Below are 20540 nucleotides of genomic sequence, written 5' to 3'. Positions count from 1 at the left end.
ATTACAACATCCAAGATCCATCAACAGCAGCAACATAAGTTACTATGTCAGACTAATGGTGAATGGACATTAAAGGTGGCTTTCTGGAGGAGATGGAAGTTGCAGCAGTGAAAGAGTTAACAGTGCACTTCAGACCCTGTGGAGGAGATGGAAGTTGCAGCAGTGAAAGGGTTAACAGGGCACTTCAGACCCTGTGGAGGTGATGGAAGTTGCAGCAGTGAAAGGGTTAACAGAGCACTTCGGACCTTGTGGAGGTGATGGAAGTTGCAGCAGTGAAAGGGTTAACAGGGCACTTCAGACCCTGTGGAGGTGATGGAAGTTGCAGCAGTGAAAGGGTTAACAGAGCACTTCAGACCCTGTGGAGGTGATGGAAGTTGCAGCAGTGAAAGGGTTAACAAAGCACTTCAGACCCTGTGGAGGTGATGGAAGTTGCAGCAGTGAAAGGGTTAACAGGGTACTTCAGACCCTGTGGAGGTGATGGAAGTTACAGCAGTGAAAGGGTTAACAGGGTACTTCAGACCCTGTGGAGGTGATGGAAGTTGCAGCAGTGAAAGGGTTAACAGAGCACTTCAGACCCTGTGGAGGTGATGGAAGTTGCAGCAGTGAAAGGGTTAACAAAGCACTTCAGACCCTGTGGAGGTGATGGAAGTTGCCGCAGTGAAAGGGTTAACAGAGCACTTCAGACCCTGTGGAGGTGATGGAAGTTACAGCAGTGAAAGGGTTAACAGGGTACTTCAGACCCTGTGGAGGTGATGGAAGTTGCAGCAGTGAAAGGGTTAACAGGGTACTTCAGACTCTGTGGAGGTGATGGAAGTTGCAGCAGTGAAAGGGTTAACAGAGCACTTCAGACCCTGTGGAGGTGATGGAAGTTGCCGCAGTGAAAGGGTTAACAGAGCACTTCAGACCCTGTGGAGGTGATGGAAGTTACAGCAGTGAAAGGGTTAACAGGGTACTTCAGACCCTGTGGAGGTGATGGAAGTTGCAGCAGTGAAAGGGTTAACAGGGTACTTCAGACTCTGTGGAGGTGATGGAAGTTGCAGCAGTGAAAGGGTTAACAGGGCACTTCAGACCCTGTGGAGGTGATGGAAGTTGCAGCAGTGAAAGGGTTAACAGAGCACTTCAGACCCTGTGGAGGTGATGGAAGTTGCAGCAGTGAAAGGGTTAACAGAGCACTTCAGACCCTGTGGAGGTGATGGAAGTTGCAGCAGTGAAAGGGTTAACAGGGTACTTCAGACCCTGTGGAGGTGATGGAAGTTGCAGCAGTGAAAGGGTTAACAGGGCACTTCAGACCCTGTGGAGGTGATGGAAGTTGCAGCAGTGAAAGGGTTAACAGAGCACTTCAGACCCTGTGGAGGTGATGGAAGTTGCAGCAGTGAAAGGGTTAACAAAGCACTTCAGACCCTGTGGAGGTGATGGAAGTTGCCGCAGTGAAAGGGTTAACAGAGCACTTCAGACCCTGTGGAGGTGATGGAAGTTACAGCAGTGAAAGGGTTAACAGGGTACTTCAGACCCTGTGGAGGTGATGGAAGTTGCAGCAGTGAAAGGGTTAACAGGGTACTTCAGACTCTGTGGAGGTGATGGAAGTTGCAGCAGTGAAAGGGTTAACAGAGCACTTCAGACCCTGTGGAGGTGATGGAAGTTGCCGCAGTGAAAGGGTTAACAGAGCACTTCAGACCCTGTGGAGGTGATGGAAGTTGCAGCAGTGAAAGGGTTAACAGGGCACTTCAGACCCTGTGGAGGTGATGGAAGTTGCCGCAGTGAAAGGGTTAACAGAGCACTTCAGACCCTGTGGAGGTGATGGAAGTTGCCGCAGTGAAAGGGTTAACAGAGCACTTCAGACCCTGAGGAGGTGATGGAAGTTGCCGCAGTGAAAGGGTTAACAGAGCACTTCAGACCCTGTGGAGGTGATGGAAGTTGCAGCAGTGAAAGGGTTAACAGAGCACTTCAGACCCTGTGGAGGTGATGGAAGTTGCAGCAGTGAAAGGGTAAACAGGGCACTTCAGACCCTGTGGAGGTGATGGAAGTTGCCGCAGTGAAAGGGTTAACAGAGCACTTCAGACCCTGTGGAGGTGATGGAAGTTGCCGCAGTGAAAGGGTTAACAGAGCACTTCAGACCCTGAGGAGGTGATGGAAGTTGCCGCAGTAAAAGGGTTAACAGAGCACTTCAGACCCTGTGGAGGTGATGGAAGTTGCCGCAGTGAAAGGGTTAACAGAGCACTTCCGACCCTGTGGAGGTGATGGAAGTTGCCGCAGTGAAAGGGTTAACAGAGCACTTCAGACCCTGAGGAGGTGATGGAAGTTGCAGCAGTGAAAGGGTTAACAGATCACTTCTGACCCTGAGGAGGTGATGGAAGTTGCCGCAGTGAAAGGGTTAACAGAGCACTTCCGACCCTGTGGAGGTGATGGAAGTTGCAGCAGTGAAAGGGTTAACAGAGCACTTCCGACCCTGTGGAGGTGATGGAAGTTGCCGCAGTGAAAGGGTTAACAGATCACTTCTGACCCTGAGGAGGTGATGGAAGTTGCCACAGTGAAAGGGTTAACAGAGCACTTCCAACCCTGTGGAGGTGATGGAAGTTGCAGCAGTGAAAGGGTTAACAGAGCACTTCTGACAATGAGGAGGAGATGGAAGTTGCAGCAGTGAAAGGGGTAACAGATCACTTCTGACAATGAGGAGGTGATGGAAGTTGCAGCAGTGAAAGGGTTAACAGAGCACTTCAGACCCTGTGGAGGTGATGGAAGTTGCCGCAGTGAAAGGGTTAACAGAGCACTTCAGACCCTGTGGAGGTGATGGAAGTTGCCGCAGTGAAAGGGTTAACAGAGCACTTCAGACCCTGAGGAGGTGATGGAAGTTGCAGCAGTGAAAGGGTTAACAGATCACTTCTGACCCTGAGGAGGTGATGGAAGTTGCCGCAGTGAAAGGGTTAACAGAGCACTTCCGACCCTGTGGAGGTGATGGAAGTTGCAGCAGTGAAAGGGTTAACAGAGCACTTCCGACCCTGTGGAGGTGATGGAAGTTGCCGCAGTGAAAGGGTTAACAGAGCACTTCAGACCCTGAGGAGGTGATGGAAGTTGCAGCAGTGAAAGGGTTAACAGATCACTTCTGACCCTGAGGAGGTGATGGAAGTTGCCGCAGTGAAAGGTTTAACAGAGCACTTCTGACAATGAGGAGGAGATGGAAGTTGCAGCAGTGAAACGGTTAACAGATCACTTCTGACAATGAGGAGATGGAAGTTGCAGCAGTGAAAGGGTTAACAGAGCACTTCTGACAATGAGGAGGAGATGGAAGTTGCAGCAGTGAAAGGGTTAACAGATCACTTCTGACAATGAGGAGGTGATGGAAGTTGCAGCAGTGAAAGGGTTAACAGATCACTTCTGACCCTGAGGAGGTGATGGAAGTTGCCGCAGTGAAAGGGTTAACAGATCACTTCTGACAATGAGGAGGAGATGGAAGTTGCAGCAGTGAAAGGGTTAACAGATCACTTCTGACCCTGAGGAGGTGATGGAAGTTGCAGCAGTGAAAGGGTTAACAGAGCACTTCCGACCCTGTGGAGGTGATGGAAGTTGCAGCAGTGAAAGGGTTAACAGAGCACTTCAGACCCTGTGGAGGTGATGGAAGTTGCAGCAGTGAAAGGGTTAACAGATCACTTCTGACAATGAGGAGGAGATGGAAGTTGCCGCAGTGAAAGGGTTAACAGATCACTTCTGACCCTGAGGAGGTGATGGAAGTTGCAGCAGTGAAAGGGTTAACAGAGCACTTCCGACCCTGTGGAGGTGATGGAAGTTGCAGCAGTGAAAGGGTTAACAGAGCACTTCTGACAATGAGGAGGTGATGGAAGTTGCAGCAGTGAAAGGGTTAACAGATCACTTCTGACAATGAGGAGGAGATGGAAGTTGCAGCAGTGAAAGGGTTAACAGATCACTTCTGACAATGATGAGGTGCTGGAAGTTGCAACAGTGAAAGGGTTAACAGATCACTTCTGACAATGAGGAGGAGATGGAAGTTGCAGCAGTGAAAGGGTTAACAGATCACTTCTGACAATGAGGAGATGGAAGTTGCAGCAGTGAAAGGGTTAACAGATCACTTCTGACAATGAGGAGGTGCTGGAAGTTGCAGCAGTGAAAGGGTTAACAGATCACTTCTGACAATGAGGAGGTGCTGGAAGTTGCAGCAGTGAAAGGGTTAACAGATCACTTCTGACAATGCGGAGGAGATGGAAGTTGCAGCAGTGAAAGGGTTAACAGATCACTTCTGACCCTGAGGAGGTGATGGAAGTTGCAGCAGTGAAAGGGTTAACAGATCACTTCTGACAATGAGGAGGTGCTGGAAGTTGCAGCAGTGAAAGGGTTAACAGATCACTTCTGACAATGAGGAGGAGATGGAAGTTGCAGCAGTGAAAGGGTTAACAGATCACTTCTGACAATGCGGAGGAGATGGAAGTTGCAGCAGTGAAAGGGTTAACAGATCACGTCTGACCCTGAGGAGGTGATGGAAGTTGCAGCAGTGAAAGGGTTAACAGATCACTTCTGACAATGAGGAGGTGCTGGAAGTTGCAGCAGTGAAAGGGTTAACAGATCACTTCTGACAATGAGGAGGAGATGGAAGTTGCAGCAGTGAAAGGGTTAACAGATCACTTCTGACAATGCGGAGGAGATGGAAGTTGCAGCAGTGAAAGGGTTAACAGATCACGTCTGACCCTGAGGAGGTGATGGAAGTTGCAGCAGTGAAAGGGTTAACAGATCACTTCTGACAATGAGGAGGAGATGGAAGTTGCAGCAGTGAAAGGGTTAACAGATCACTTCTGACAATGAGGAGGAGATGGAAGTTGCAGCAGTGAAAGGGTTAACAGATCACTTCTGACAATGCGGAGGAGATGGAAGTTGCAGCAGTGAAAGGGTTAACAGATCACTTCTGACCCTGAGGAGGTGATGGAAGTTGCAGCAGTGAAAGGGTTAACAGAGCACTTCTGACCCTGAGGAGGTGATGGAAGTTGCAGCAGTGAAAGGGTTAACAGAGCACTTCTGACAATGAGGAGGTGATGGAAGTTGCAGCAGTGAGGCAGCATGCCAGGCTGGGTGACCATGCATCGTCTTACCTGAGGGCTTATTTCTTGAGGTGGCAGAGGCAGTGGTGGAGAAGCTGCATGGTGCTGAGGACAGCTCCCTGTAATCCAACTCTAGGGAAGCCAAAGTGACTGGGAGGAGGAGGAGGAGATGCTGATCAATGCTGGGAGCTGCCAGACAAGGATGAAATGAGCAGACATCATACAAAGGGGGGTTTTAAGAGATGCAAGAGGAGGGGCAGAGATGAGAGATCCCAACAGAGACCTGAGCAGAGGAGCAGGAGATCACAGGAAAATGGGACAGCGGTGGGAGGTAGGTATGGCACATGGAGCACATGAGAGAGCAGAGCTGCAAGGGAGACCATTGCATCCAGAGGAGGCAGAAATGTGCTAGTCAATGGCTAGGTGCTGCCTGAGCCAGGGGAGGAGGAATGTGACTGCATGTAGCAGAGCTCAACCTGTCCATGTGTGTCCTTTGTGCATGATGGTGTCTTTTCTGATTTAATGAGGATGGAGAAGGGTTACCTGCAGTCCTATGTAAATACAAAGATGACATCACCTGTGTATTATACAATCAGTAGTCAATTCACTTCTCAATTACTACGTTGTAACCAAGGACAATGCTAAAATTATAGAAGGAAGTGTGGTGAGATACAAAGGATGAGGGGAGGAGGGGGAGAGGGAAATGGAGACCACTCATTATATAGAGTGTACAATATGAATTTCAGGTGGTGAAATAGAAAGAGGTGTGGATGACAGAATAGGAGGCCAGTATTAAAATTGGGTTCTATGGAAGGACCATTATAGAGGTGGCACAGGAGATACGTCTATGGAAAGACCATGATAGAGGTGGCTCAGGAGATAAGTCTATGGAAAGACCATCATAGAGGTGGCACAGGAGATAAGTCTATAGAAAGACCATGATAGAGATGGCACAGGAGATAAGTCTATGGAAAGACCATGATAGAGATGGCTCAGGAGATAAGTCTATGGAAAGACCATGATAGAGATGGCTCAGGAGATAAGTCTATGGAAAGACCATGATAGAGATGGCTCAGGAGATAAGTCTATAGAAAGACCATGATAGAGGCGGCTCAGGAGATAAGTCTATGGGAAGACCATGATAGAGGTGGCACAGGAGATAAGTCTATGGGAAGACCATGATAGAGGTGGCTCAGGAGATAAGTCTATGGAAAGACCATGATAGAGGTGGCACAGGAGATAAGTCTATGGAAAGACCATGATAGAGATGGCTCAGGAGATAAGTCTATGGAAAGACCATGATAGAGGTGGCACAGGAGATAAGTCTATGGGAAGACCATGATAGAGGTGGCTCAGGAGATAAGTCTATGGAAACACCATGATAGAGATGGCTCAGGAGATAAGTCTATGGAAAGACCATGATAGAGATGGCTCAGGAGATAAGTCTATGGAAAGACCATGATAGAGATGGCTCAGGAGATAAGTCTATAGAAAGACCATGATAGAGGCGGCTCAGGAGATAAGTCTATGGGAAGACCATGATAGAGGTGGCACAGGAGATAAGTCTATGGGAAGACCATGATAGAGGTGGCTCAGGAGATAAGTCTATGGAAAGACCATGATAGAGGTGGCTCAGGAGATAAGTCTATGGAAAGACCATGATAGAGGTGGCTCAGGAGATAAGTCTATAGAATGACCATGATAGAGGCGGCACAGGAGATAAGTCTATGGAAAGACCATGATAGAGGTGGCTCAGGAGATAAGTCTATGGGAAGATCATAAAAGAAGTGACACGGGAGATAAGTCTATGGAAAGACCATCATAGAGGTGGCACAGGAGATAAGTCTATAGAAAGACCATGATAGAGATGGCACAGGAGATAAGTCTATGGAAAGACCATGATAGAGATGGCTCAGGAGATAAGTCTATGGAAAGACCATGATAGAGATGGCTCAGGAGATAAGTCTATGGAAAGACCATGATAGAGATGGCTCAGGAGATAAGTCTATGGGAAGACCATGATAGAGGTGGCACAGGAGATAAGTCTATGGGAAGACCATGATAGAGGTGGCTCAGGAGATAAGTCTATGGAAAGACCATGATAGAGGTGGCACAGGAGATAAGTCTATGGAAAGACCATGATAGAGATGGCTCAGGAGATAAGTCTATGGAAAGACCATGATAGAGGTGGCACAGGAGATAAGTCTATGGGAAGACCATGATAGAGGTGGCTCAGGAGATAAGTCTATAGAAAGACCATGATAGAGGTGGCACAGGAGATAAGTCTATGGAAAGACCATGATAGAGATGGCTCAGGAGATAAGTCTATGGAAAGACCATGATAGAGATGGCTCAGGAGATAAGTCTATGGAAAGACCATGATAGAGATGGCTCAGGAGATAAGTCTATGGAAAGACCATGATAGAGATGGCTCAGGAGATAAGTCTATGGAAAGACCATGATAGAGATGGCTCAGGAGATAAGTCTATAGAAAGACCATGATAGAGGCGGCTCAGGAGATAAGTCTATGGGAAGACCATGATAGAGGTGGCACAGGAGATAAGTCTATGGGAAGACCATGATAGAGGTGGCTCAGGAGATAAGTCTATGGAAAGACCATGATAGAGGTGGCTCAGGAGATAAGTCTATGGAAAGACCATGATAGAGGTGGCTCAGGAGATAAGTCTATAGAATGACCATGATAGAGGCGGCACAGGAGATAAGTCTATGGAAAGACCATGATAGAGGTGGCTCAGGAGATAAGTCTATGGGAAGATCATAAAAGAAGTGACACGGGAGATAAGTCTATGGGAAGACCATGATAGAGGTGGCACAGGAGATAAGTCTATAGAAAGACCATGATAGAGGTGGCACAGGAGATAAGTCTATGGAAAGACCATGATAGAGGTAGCACGGGAGATGTCAATGGAAGGACCATTATAGAGGGGGCACAGGAGATAAGTCTATGGAGAGACCATGAGAGAAATGACACAGGAGATAAGACTATGGAATGACCATTATAGAGGTGGTTAAGTAAATAGGGCAGCACACTGCAGCGCTAGAACATACAAACTTGAAAAATGAAATTTGAACTGCATTACTGCACTAGAAATATGAAAAATGAGAGCGTTTAGCGCATAAAAATGGCCAATTTTATGTGTACCTGGTAGCCTCTCATTTTTCATATTTCTAGTGCAGTAATGCAGTTCAAATTTCATTTTTCAAGTTTGTATGTTCTAGCGCTGCAGTGTGCTGCCTTATTTACTTAACTATATACGAGTTGGCGACTCGTATATAGTTAACTAATTACAGCAGGTCCAATACCCCTCCACAGAAAGAGAGAATTTTAGTCTAAGAAGAGGTTTTCACAGGTACCCATTCAGATGGAGACGTTTATTCTCAGCGAGGTAAGGCGAGTGTAGGACCTGGTATAAGAGAGATGCCGTAAAGGGGCTACCAGGTACACATAAAATTGGCCATTTTTATGCGCTAAACGCTCTCATTTTTCATATTTCTAATGCAGTAATGCAGTTCAAATTTCATTTTTCAAGTTTGTATGTTCTAGCGCTGCAGTGTGTTGCCCTATTTACTTAACTATATACGAGTTGGCGACTCTAGGTTCAGCACCTGTTGACACTGAGTCTATGTTTGGATGTGCCGGTCAGGTTTTTGAAATGCATTATAGAGGTGGCACGGGAGATGTCGATGGAAGGACCATTATAGAGGTGGCACGAGAGATAAGTCTATAGAAGTACCATTATAGAGGGAGCATGGGAGATAAGTCTATGGAGAAACCATTATAGAGGGAGCATGGGAGATAAGTCTATGGAGAGACCATGAGAGAAGTGGCACAGGAGAGAAGTCTATGGAAAGACCATGATAAACTGAACTTCTCCTGCTCCCACCGTCTACTAACCTCCCTAAATCTGACATTTCCCTCTCCGTGGGTGGCACCATAATAACACCCCGGCAGCAGGCGCACTGTCTGGGTGTTATGTTTGACTCCGATCTCTCCTTCACCTCCCACATACAATCTCTTGCCCGCTCGTGCCGCTTACACCTAAAGAACATCTCTAGAATCCGCCCTTTTCTCACCATGGAGACAGCTAAAACCCTCACTGTCGCCCTGATCCACTCCCGCCTGGACTACTGTAACACTCTATTAATTGGCCTCCCCCTCACGCGACTTTCCCGTCTCCAGTCCATCCTTAATGCAGCAGCCAGGGTCGTCCATCTGGCTAATCGTTATTCGGAAGCGTCCGCTCTTCGCCAGTCGTTACACTGGCTGCCCATTCATTACAGGATACAATTCAAAGTACTTGTTCTCACCCACAAAGCTCTCCACAGTGCGGCACCCCCTTACATCTCCTCCCTCATTTCTGTCTATCAGCCTAACCGACCGCTGCGCTCTGCAAATGACTTTCGATTAACCTCTGCACTATTCCGTACCTCCCACTCCCGACTCCAAGACTTCTCCCGTGCTGCGCCAATCCTCTGGAATGCTCTACCCCAAGATATTAGGACCATCCATAATTTGCATAGTTTTAGGCACTCGCTCAAAACACATTTGTTCAGAGCGGCCTATCAACGTTCACTAATCAAAGTTATGTTATGTTTGTGTGTGTGTAGCCCATTCACTATCTCCATCTATCCCCCACCCCCTGAAGATGGCTGGACCCTCATTGTAAATACATCATTGTAAATACACACCTGTACTTTGTATCTCCCCCACCTCATTGTAGATTGTAAGCTCTCACGAGCAGGGGCGGCTTATTTTGCTTTAATTATTGTATTGTTGACGTTGTTACTTATGACTTTTGTGTTTGAAACTCTTTAACTGTAAAGCGCTGCGGAATATGTTGGCGCTATATAAATAAAGATTATTATATTATTATTATTAGAGGTGGAACAGGAGAAAAGTCTATGGGAAGACCATGAAATAAGTGGAACAAGAAATAAGTCAATGAAAGGACCATGATAGAGGTGGCAAAGGATATAAGTTTACAGAAGGTTCATCATAGAGGGAGATAAAAGATATGTTTATGGAAAGACCATGAAAAGGTGGCACAGGAGATAAGTCTGTAGAGGCACATGAGATAGGTCTACTTGTGGAACACAATGAAAGAAGAAGTGGTAAGCTGGGTCCATGAAAAGATTACAGAAGATGTGGTACTAGAGATGGGTCAATGGAAATTCTGTAATGGAGGTGTTACAGGAAAAGTGTAAGTAAGGGCCATAAGTGACATGACACAGAAGAGGAGTAAACGAAAGAGCATATTAGAGATGACACTGGAGATGTTTCTATGGAAGGACTATGATAAGGGTAATATAGGAGAGGAGCCTAAGGAAGGACCATGATAAAGTGACACAGGAGAGGAATCTGTGGAAGGACCATGCTAAGGGTGACACAGGAGAAGAATCTGTGGAAGGACCATGATAAGGTGACACAGGAGAGGAATCTGTGGAAGGACTATGATAAGGGTGACACAGGAGAAGTGTCTGTGGAGCATGATAAGGGTGACACAGGAGAGGAATCTTTGGAAGGACCATGATGAGGTGACACAGGAGAGGAGTCTTTGGAAGGACCATGATGAGGTGACACAGGAGAGGAGTCTATGGAGGGACCATGATGAGGTGACACAGGAGAGGAGTCTATGGAAGGACCATGATGAGGTGACACAGGAGAGGAGTGTATAGAAGGACCATGATGAGGTGACACAGGAGAGGAGTCTATGGAAGGAGCATGATGAGGTGACACAGGAGAGGAGTCTATGGAAGGACCATGATGAGGTGACACAGGAGAAGAGTCTATGGAAGGACCATGATGACGTGACACAGGAGAGGAGTCTATGGAAGGACCATGATGACGTGACACAGGAGAGGAGTCTATGGAAGGACCATGATGACGTGACACAGGAGAGGAGTCTATGGAAGGACCATGATGAGGTGACACAGGAGAGGAGTCTATGGAAGGACCATGATGAGGTGACACAGGAGAGGAGTTTATGGAAGGACCATGATGAGGTGACACAGGAGAGGAGTCTATGGAAGGACTATGATGAGGTGACACAGGAGAGGAGTCTATGGAAGGACCATGATGAGGTGACACAGGAGAGGAGTCTATGGAAGGACCATGATGAGGTGACACAGGAGAGGAGTCTATTGAATGATCATATTACAAGTCAAGTATCTGATCTTTATGATGAATGGAATAAATGACCATAGGGAGCTGGTGGAAGCCGCAAATAGAGACAGGTAAAATGTCTAGTGGACAATGTCCTATATAGTCAATAGGACCCAGACATTACAGGGTTAAGGCGTATAGCCGAGTTATAGATTACAGTAAGGATAGCTGATTTTCTGCTGCAATGTATAAGGAAACTCCATGTTGATTGGCTAATGAACACTCCAGGGCTGCATGGAAATTGGATAATAAATGTAATTGGAGTTCTATGATTTATTCCACGTTTTATGGCCGCACATTGTAGAATAACACAGTAATGATACAGCTCTGCTCAGTCTCGGGGGGCACATAGAGGTGAGCGGGCCCCTAGCTAGGATGACATTGGACCCCTTTTAGCACCACCAGCCTCCGAACACTTGTATTTAGGAGATTCTCACATGAAATGAGAACGGAGATCAGTGGGGAAGAAACAGCGGAGACGCCAATCCTCAGGAAATCGATAGAAAAATCCTCAAAGTTCATATTAACCCTTATTGCCTTGATACATTTTATCGTGAAGCAGGTGAGGAGGGGGGCTCTGATGGAGAAGGGTCAACCTCGCTTCTAGAAGAGAGCAGCGTGGGAAGACCACCGCCTGCAGACCCTCATCAAAGGGGGCATCAGGGTGGAAGCTCCCGGCTGAGAGCAATGATGGGGGTCACAGCCTCTACATCTCATCTGAAATGTGCGATTACCGCCTGGATCAGAGATAATGGGGCCGCGTATTGCACGGTGCACGGGTCATTACGGCTCCCATATAACGATTTGCTGTGAGATATTTATGTGGGTGGAATTCCTTTAATCCAGAATATGGTCCATCTGACAATCTGATCCAAATATGCAATGTCAGTAAATGGGAATTTTTGGATTCCATGAGCGGCTGACCGTCCAGACTGCTGCCTGTCATCCATCTTCCAGCATAGTACCGCCACTTGGTGTCTTTAGTGCAGGTACATAGGCGTTCGTTACTTATGGAGACAACTCCAGAGGGGCAATCTGCCGGATTCACCGTGGGAAAATCCAGATTTCCTTACAGAGATTCCATAAACCTTATACTCCTGTCCACATCACTAATACAAGCACTATATGGCGGTATTTTGTGGTCACGGCAAATTTCTGGCCCTATATGATAATAGTTATTAGTCTGCGCGGCAGGTTCTATATCTTATTACTATACTTTCCCTATATGACACCGTGTCGGCATTGTATGGCCTTTTACATGCACTATAGGACTCTATTATGCAGTGGCGGAGGGGGCGGATGCAAAACCTTGGCCCCCTCGCTTGGATATTGAATCATGAAGTGAGCTTTGATATTTCAAAGAGCACAACAGCCGATGACAAACTGCTACGCTCTGCATGGGCAAACGTCAACCTCTGTGCTCTTCTGCAGCGCTCTACCTCTACTCTCACTTGAAGAGATGCAGAGTCCTGCCGAGAGACCTGTCCCAAATTTTTAAAAAAGCATCTCCTTTAAAAACAAAACAGTAACCTTATGATATGTTTTAGGTTTTGAGACACTTTTTCCAAACTTAAGTAGAGCTAGGGCTATGGTTAGGTCTTGAGTTAGGTTTAGGGCTAGGGTTAGGGCTTAGGTTAGGTTTAGTGCTCGGGCTATGCCTTGGGTTAGATTTACAGCTAGGGTTATCTGACTTAGGTTAGGTTTAGGGCTACAGTTATGCCTTGGGTTAGGTTTAGGGCTAGGGTTATGTCTTGGGTTAGGTTTACGGCAAGGGTTATGCCTTAGCTAGGTTTACGGCTAGGGTTATGACTTAGGCTAGGTTTAGGGTTACTGCTCTGCCTTGGGTTAGGTTTAGGGCTAGGGTTATGATTTGGGTTAGGTTTACGGCTAGGGTTATGCCTTGGTTAGGTTTACGGCTAGGGTTATGACTTACTTTAGGTTTAGGGCTAAGGTTATACCTTGGGTTAGGTTTAGGGCTAGGGTTATGACTTGGGCTAGGGTTATGACTTGGGTTAGGGTTAGGGCTAGGGTTTTGGATTGGGTTAGGGGTAGGGCTAGGGTTAGGACTTGGGTTAGGTTTAGGGTTAAGGTTATGGCTTGGGTTAGGTTTAGGGCTTGGGTTAGTTTTAGGGCTATGGTTAGGGCTTGGGTTAGGTTTAGGGCTTGGGTTATGTTTAGGGCTAGGGTTAGGGCTTGGGTTAGGTTTAGGGCTAGGGTTATGTCTTGGGTTAGGTTTACGGCTAGGGTTATGCCTTGGTTAGGTTTACGGCTAGGGTTATGACTTAGGTTAGGTTTAGGGCTAAGGTTATACCTTGGGTTAGGTTTAGGGCTAGGGTTATGACTTGGGTTAGGGTTTTGGATTGGGTCAGGGGTAGGGCTAAGGTTAGGACTTGGGTTAGGTTTAGGGCTAAGGTTATGGCTTTTGTTAGGTTTAGGGCTTGGGTTAGTTTTAGGGCTATGGTTAGGACTTGGGTTAGGTTTAGGGCTAGGGTAGTAAAATAATTACAAGAAAAAAAAGTAAAAAAAACATGTTTAATTTCTCATAGGAGCTAAGTCTCCTCGCTCTGACATGCCAGGCTTGGCTTCCCATTCTTCACAAGAAGAAAAGTTGCCTCTTAGACTCCCAAAAAACATGTTAAAATATGTGGACGGACATTCCGCAGAATAAAAAGGCGCAGAGTCAAAAGGAAAAACTGTAATTACCATACATCAGTATTATCCTGTGCTTGGAGAATTCCGGGATCGATACTGGACAGATGGAGGGGACACTGCTATGCTTGGTACTGACATTTGTACACAGGCACTGTATGGCGGTATTATGTAGGAACTGTATGTTATTGCTATGCTCTGCCTGTATGACGCTATGCTGGCACTGTATGGCAGTATTATGTAAGAACTGTATGTTATTGTTATGGTCTGCCTGTATGACGCTATGCTTGCACTATATGAGGGTATTATGAAGGAACTGTATGTTATTCTCATGCTCTGCCTGTATGACGCTATGCTGGCACTGTATGACAGTATTATGTAGGAACTGTATGTTATTTTTATGCTCTGCCTGTATGACGCTATGCTGGCACTGTATGGCGATATTATGTAGGAACTGTATGTTATTGCTATGCCTCTATGACGCTATGCTGGCCCTGTATGGCGGTATTATGTAGGAACTGTATGTTATTGCTATGTTCTGCCTGCATGACACTCTGCTGGCACTGTATAGTGGTATTATGTAGGAACTGTATGTTATTGCTATGCTATGCCTCTATGACACTATGCTGGCCCTGTATGGTGGTATTATGTAGGAACTGTAATCTGTTGCTATGCTCTGCCTGTATGAGCTATGCTGGCACTGTATGGTTATTATGTAGGAACTGTATGTTATTGCTATGGTCTGCCTGTATGACGCTATGCAGGCACTGTATGGCGGTATTATGTAGGAACTGTATGTTATTGCCATGCTCTGCCTGTATGATGCTATGCTAGCACTGTATGGCGGTATTATGTAGGAACTGTATGCTATTGCTATGCTCTGCCTGTATTAGCTATGCTGGCACTATATGGCGGTATTATGTAGGAACTGTATGTTATTGCTATGCTCTGCCTGTATGACGCTATGCTGGCACTGTATGGTGGTATTATGTAGGAACTGTATGTTATTGCCATACTCTGCCTGTATGATGCTATGCTGGCACTGTGTGGCAGTATTATGCAGGAACTGTATGTTATTGCTATGCTCTGCCTGTATGATGCTATGCTGGCACTGTATGGTGGTATTATGTAGGAACTGTATGTTATTGCTATGCTCTGCCTGTATGAGCTATGCTGGCACTGTACGGCAGTATTATAGGAACTGTATGTTATTGCTATGCTCTGCCTGTATGAGCTATGCTGGCACTGTACGGCAGTATTATAGGAACTGTATGTTATTGCTATGCTCTGCCTGTATGAGCTATGCTGGCACTGTACGGCAGTATTATAGGAACTGTATGTTATTGCTATGCTCTGCCTGTATGACGCTATGCTGGCACTGTACGGCAGTATTATAGGAACTGTATGTTATTGCCATGCTCTGCCTGTATGACGCTATGCTGGCACTGTATGGCAGTATTATGTAGGAACTGTATGTTATTGCTATGCTCTGCCTGTATGACGCTATGTTGGCACTGTACGGCAGTATATTATAGGAACTGTATGTTATTCTTATGCTCTGCCTGTATGACGCTATGCTGGCACTGTATGGCGGTATTATGTAGGAACTGTATGCTATTGCTATGCTCTGCCTGTATGAGCTATGCTGGCACTGCATGGCGGTATTATGTAGGAACTGTATGTTATTGCTATGCTCTGCCTGTATGACGCTATGTTGGCACTGTACGGCAGTATATTATAGGAACTGTATGTTATTCTTATGCTCTGCCTGTATGAGCTATGCTGGCACTGTACGGCAGTATTATGCATGCATTCTAGGGTGTTGTTCAGTTATGTAGCACTTTTCGCCTGGATATTTTACACCCTATGGTGCCATCATTTAGATTAGTTGAGGGTTTATTTTTCAGACATCTTTTGCTCATGGACCTACAGAGCTCCCCATCATATCCCAGTGTGATCCCGGTCCTAAACACATCCACAACAGAGCCGCTGCTTACCGGAGGCTCAGCAATCAATATCCGGCCGATCTATATGATCAATACTTGTATGACAGGCCACCATTGTGTTTATTTGACACCATCCATTACAACCCTGCCCATAATAGCCAATTACTGTTTTACAGCCAGCCCCCCAGCGAGCCCGTATCCATCTCCGGGGTAAACGCTCGTCAGCTGCTCTCTAATGCAGACAACGAGTAACAACCAGTTATTACTATACTGTTACATTTAATATCCAAAACAAAGTCCATAAACCGCAGGGTATCCTGTGTACCCCCAGAGGCTGCTTTATCATTATTTCATCCATAAAACACTTTACATAGACTTTTTAAATTTTTTTACTCCAATCACATCCAAAGCTGCAAGCACAATTATTCCTATTATAATAAAAAAACAAAAAAGGAGCACCAGACTACATATATAAAATATATCAAATATTTAGTAGTAATCAATATAAAAAAGATAACATTAAATACACAATAATAAAGAATTATTATATGGACAAGCAAAATTGTATCGTAAAGGACACAAACAAAAGACCGACACAGTTACAATTATATAAATAGGACCGGGAGTTTCGACAACCGTAATATATATACCCAAGGAAAAAAAGGAAAATGCGGCACTCACCCAGGTAGATTGCGAATCAAAGTCCTTTATTCATCATAACGTAACAACGGACATAGTAAGGAGAGGCGGCTGGGAGAGATCAGCGGTGCGGGGAGAAAGAACAGGACTACGATCGTTTCGCGCTTGTGCGCTTCCACGGGTCCATTAATATATATACCGCAACGCTATCATAAAATACTGGGTGTCATATATATTAATCAAAACCACATCATCACCATAACAATGGACCTATGTAAAAATACCCAGATCTTCAAATAGTATATATCAAATATAGAACGTCATTTCTCACCCAAATATGTCCTTGCACTGGTCAGACTACGCAGCCCCAACGCGCGTTTCGCCCGGGCCTCTGGCGGCAGCGAGCTGTAGGATAATAATGGTTGCCTTGCGCAGGGATTTGGGGTGCAGAGGGTTAAGGTCACACTTTGCCCCCCGCAGCGTGTAGGAGTTTATATGATGGACGCTGATGAAATCTTTCCCTAAATTATGACAGTAACTGAAAAGTTTTACATACAACATAATTACAGAGGAGGCCACTGGCAGAGGCGGCCGGCTACTCCGGAGTGGCTAATTATACACGTGTTACGTTAGGACAGACAGAATCCTGTGCTGCCGCTCACCGAATCCCATTATCTGCCCAGAAAACGCTGCTGAAACTTGTCCTAGAAACGTCTTGCGTTTAAGGCGAGAGGCAAATCTGCAGTCGCCCGTATCTCCCCTGGGAAGTCAAGTGTAACCTTGTGGCTAGAAAGTATCAGCGAGACATTGTAGCAAGTGATCAGGAGAAAATGACATCTTCAACTTTTCTTCCAGCCTGATATTCACAAACCTTCTCTAGTGTAAGATGGGAAATTAGTAAGAAGGGAAGAGGGGAGGAGGTGGATGCAGCTGCAGTTTATGTCTCAGTTTCCTTTGTGATATTGAATACGTGGGCTGTTAGAATCTCCAGTATAAGCAAAAGTCACATCATCAAGAAGAACGTGTCTACTCGAGGTAAGCAAGGAAAATTAATCTATATATATAATTGTCTAAGGGTCTGTTGTTCTGTATCCGAAATCCTGCGTCGCTGATTGGTCGCGCCCGGCCGCCCTCGACCAATCAGCGTTCATAAATAAACTACATACATATACTAGAACGAGAATAACATGAATGACAGTCTGTGAGGGAGAGAATAACATGGAGGACAGTCTGTGAGGGAGAGAAAACATGGAGGACAGTCTGTGAGGGAGAGAACAACATGGAGGACAGTCTGTGAGGGAGAGAATAACATGGAGAACAGTCTGTGAGGGGGAGAACAACATGGAGGACAGTCTGTGAGGGAGAGAATAACATGGAGGACAGTCTGTGAGGGAGAGAACAACATGGAGGACAGTCTGTGAGCGAGAGAATAACATGGAGGACAGTCTGTGAGGGAGAGAATAACATGGAGGACAGTCTGTGAGGGAGAGAATAACATGGAGAACAGTCTGTGAGGGGGAGAACAACATGGAGGACAGTCTGTGAGGGAGAGAATAACATGGAGGACAGTCTGTGAGGGAGAGAACAACATGGAGGACAGTCTGTGAGGGAGAGAATAACATGGAGAACAGTCTGTGAGGGGGAGAACAACATGGAGGACAGTCTGTGAGGGAGAGAATAACATGGAGGACAGTCTGTGAGGGAGAGAACAACATGGAGGACAGTCTGTGAGCGAGAGAATAACATGGAGGACAGTCTGTGAGGGAGAGAATAACATGGAGGACAGTCTGTGAGGGAGAGAATAACATGGAGGACAGTCTGTGAGGGGGAGAACAACATGGAGGACAGTCTGTGAGCGAGAGAATAACATGGAGGACAGTCTGTGAGGGAGAGAATAACATGGAGGACAGTCTGTGAGGGAGAAAATAATATGGAGGACAGTCTGTGAGGGAGAGAAAAACATGGAGGACAGTCTGTGAGGGGGAGAACAACATGGAGGACAGTCTGTAAGGGAGAGAATAACATGGAGGACAGTGTGTGAGGGAGAGAATAACATGGAGGACAGTGTGTGAGGGAGAGAATAACATGTCTCTCCCTCACAGACTGTCCTTCATGTTATTCTCGTTCTAGTACATGTATGTAGTTTATTTATGAACGCTGATTGGTCGAGGCCGGCCGGGCGCAGGATTTTGGTTACAGACAAACAGACTCTTAGACAATCATATATATAGATTACTTTTCCTTGCTTACCTCGAGTAGACACGTTCGTCTTGATGATGTGACTTTTGCATATACTGGAGATTCTAATAGCCCAAGTAGCCAAAAGCTGAAATCTATTTTCATGACATTCAATATCACAAAGAAAACTGAGACATAAACTGCAGCTGCATCCCCCACCTCCCCTCTTCCCTTCTTACTCCCGTTGTTCTTGCACAGGGGCCCTCTTCTGTGTGTCCGCCAGGGGTGTCAAATATTTGAGATGTGCATTTTCATCAATTTCCCGATTAAAGTTATCATAATTTTAATAAAAAACAAGAAAAAAATCCAAAAACCTGTTTTACTGTGAAACCCCCAGAAAATGCTATTTACAGTATTACTGCGGCTTTAAGGGGATTCTGTTATCACCCCCAGGAGCTGCCTCCACTGGTCCACTGTAATAGACACTAATCCTCAGATATGAAGAAGCAGCATTTACATCTGCCTGTCAGGTTGTCAGATCCTTCTCTTACCTTCAGGCTCAGCTCAAAAATCCTCCTGTAGCCTGACCCCGATATCAGGCGTAAAAATAGCAAAGCAAACAAAGTAAAAGTGCATCAGTCACAATGAACAAAGGAAAAGCATCCTGTGCTCCTGAGAACAGAGGGAGAAACCAGAGCAAACACTGCACAGGTACAGAGAATGCAGCAAAGATTCCCATTATGTCATGTAATAAAGCACATAAATACATAATATAATAATAATAACAACCATAAGCAAACAGTATTCTAGATCTATTTATTATAGAACTTATGTTCTATTATGTAGACAGCATTATAGTAGTTATATTCTTGTACATAGGGGCAGTATTATAGTAGTTATATTCTTGTACATAGGGGCAGTATTATAGTAGTTATATTATTGTATATAGGGGCAGTATTATAGTAGTTATATTCTTGTACATAGGAGCAGTATTATAGTAGTTATATTCTTATATATAGGGGCAGTATTATAGTAGTTATATTCTTGTATATAGGGGTAGTATAGTAGTAGTTATATTCTTGTATATAGGGGCAGTATTATAGTAGTTATATTCTTGTACATAGGAGCAGTATTATAGTAGTTATATTCTTATATATAGGGGCAGTATTATAGTAGTTATATTCTTGTATATAGGGGTAGTATAGTAGTAGTTATATTCTTGTATATAGGGAGCGGTATTATAGTAGTTATATTCTTGTACATAGGGACAGTATTATATGAAACCAGAACACATGAGCTGCGCGCACAGTGAACAAGCCCGTAGAGACATGTTCACACCACCAAAAGACTTGAAAACACAAAAAAGCACAGTAAAACCAAAAACACACCGTTGCAAAAAAATCACAGTGGACAGCAAGTGCTAGTAAAAAGATGGAAAAAACAGGGTATTTGGTTGATACGTTTTTTGCAAAAAATGTATAATAAGCCGCTCTACCAAACGTCAAGGTATACCCATATCAGAGCAGTCCGAACTAATGTATGTAATCCCTATCTGATGTATTTAAAACCTGGTCATATGTACAATACCTGTATGAGCAGGATTATTATAGTAGTTATATTCTTGTACATAGGGGCAGTATTATAGTAGTTATATTCTTGTACATAGGGGCAGTATCATAGTAGTTATATTCTTGTACATAGGGGCAGTATTATAGCAGTTATATTCTTGTACATAGGGGTCAGTATTATAGTAGTTATATTCTTGTATATAGGGAGCGGTATTATAGTAGTTATATTTTTGTACATGGGGCAGTATTATAGTAATTATATTCTTGTACATAGGGGTAGTATTGTGATAGAAATATGTATATCATGTAGATCTCACTTGCATGTATACTCCTT

The 20540-nt window shown here is 45.1% G+C and overlaps 1 protein-coding gene and 1 long non-coding RNA gene across 3 annotated transcripts in view; one reads left to right on the top strand and one right to left on the bottom strand.

The window, feature by feature from the left end:
- The window catches only part of LOC138650862 (G protein-activated inward rectifier potassium channel 2-like), a 64473-nt gene extending 59218 nt beyond the window's left edge, over positions 1–5255 (bottom strand). The window contains exon 1 of the mRNA XM_069740711.1: positions 5094–5255. The gene's annotated coding sequence lies outside the window, so the exon portion shown is untranslated. The remainder of the gene's footprint in view (positions 1–5093) is intronic.
- Positions 5256–5312: 57 nt separating this feature from the next.
- The window catches only part of LOC138650863 (uncharacterized), a 92791-nt gene continuing 77563 nt past the window's right edge, over positions 5313–20540 (top strand). For both annotated transcript variants that reach the window (XR_011315410.1, XR_011315409.1), the window contains exon 1: positions 5313–5373. This is a non-coding gene — a long non-coding RNA (uncharacterized lncRNA). The remainder of the gene's footprint in view (positions 5374–20540) is intronic.

Source organism: Ranitomeya imitator, chromosome 10 (assembly GCF_032444005.1).
Source record: "Ranitomeya imitator isolate aRanImi1 chromosome 10, aRanImi1.pri, whole genome shotgun sequence".
NCBI lineage: Eukaryota > Metazoa > Chordata > Amphibia > Anura > Dendrobatidae > Ranitomeya > Ranitomeya imitator.
This window is presented reverse-complemented; position numbering and strand designations above follow the sequence as displayed.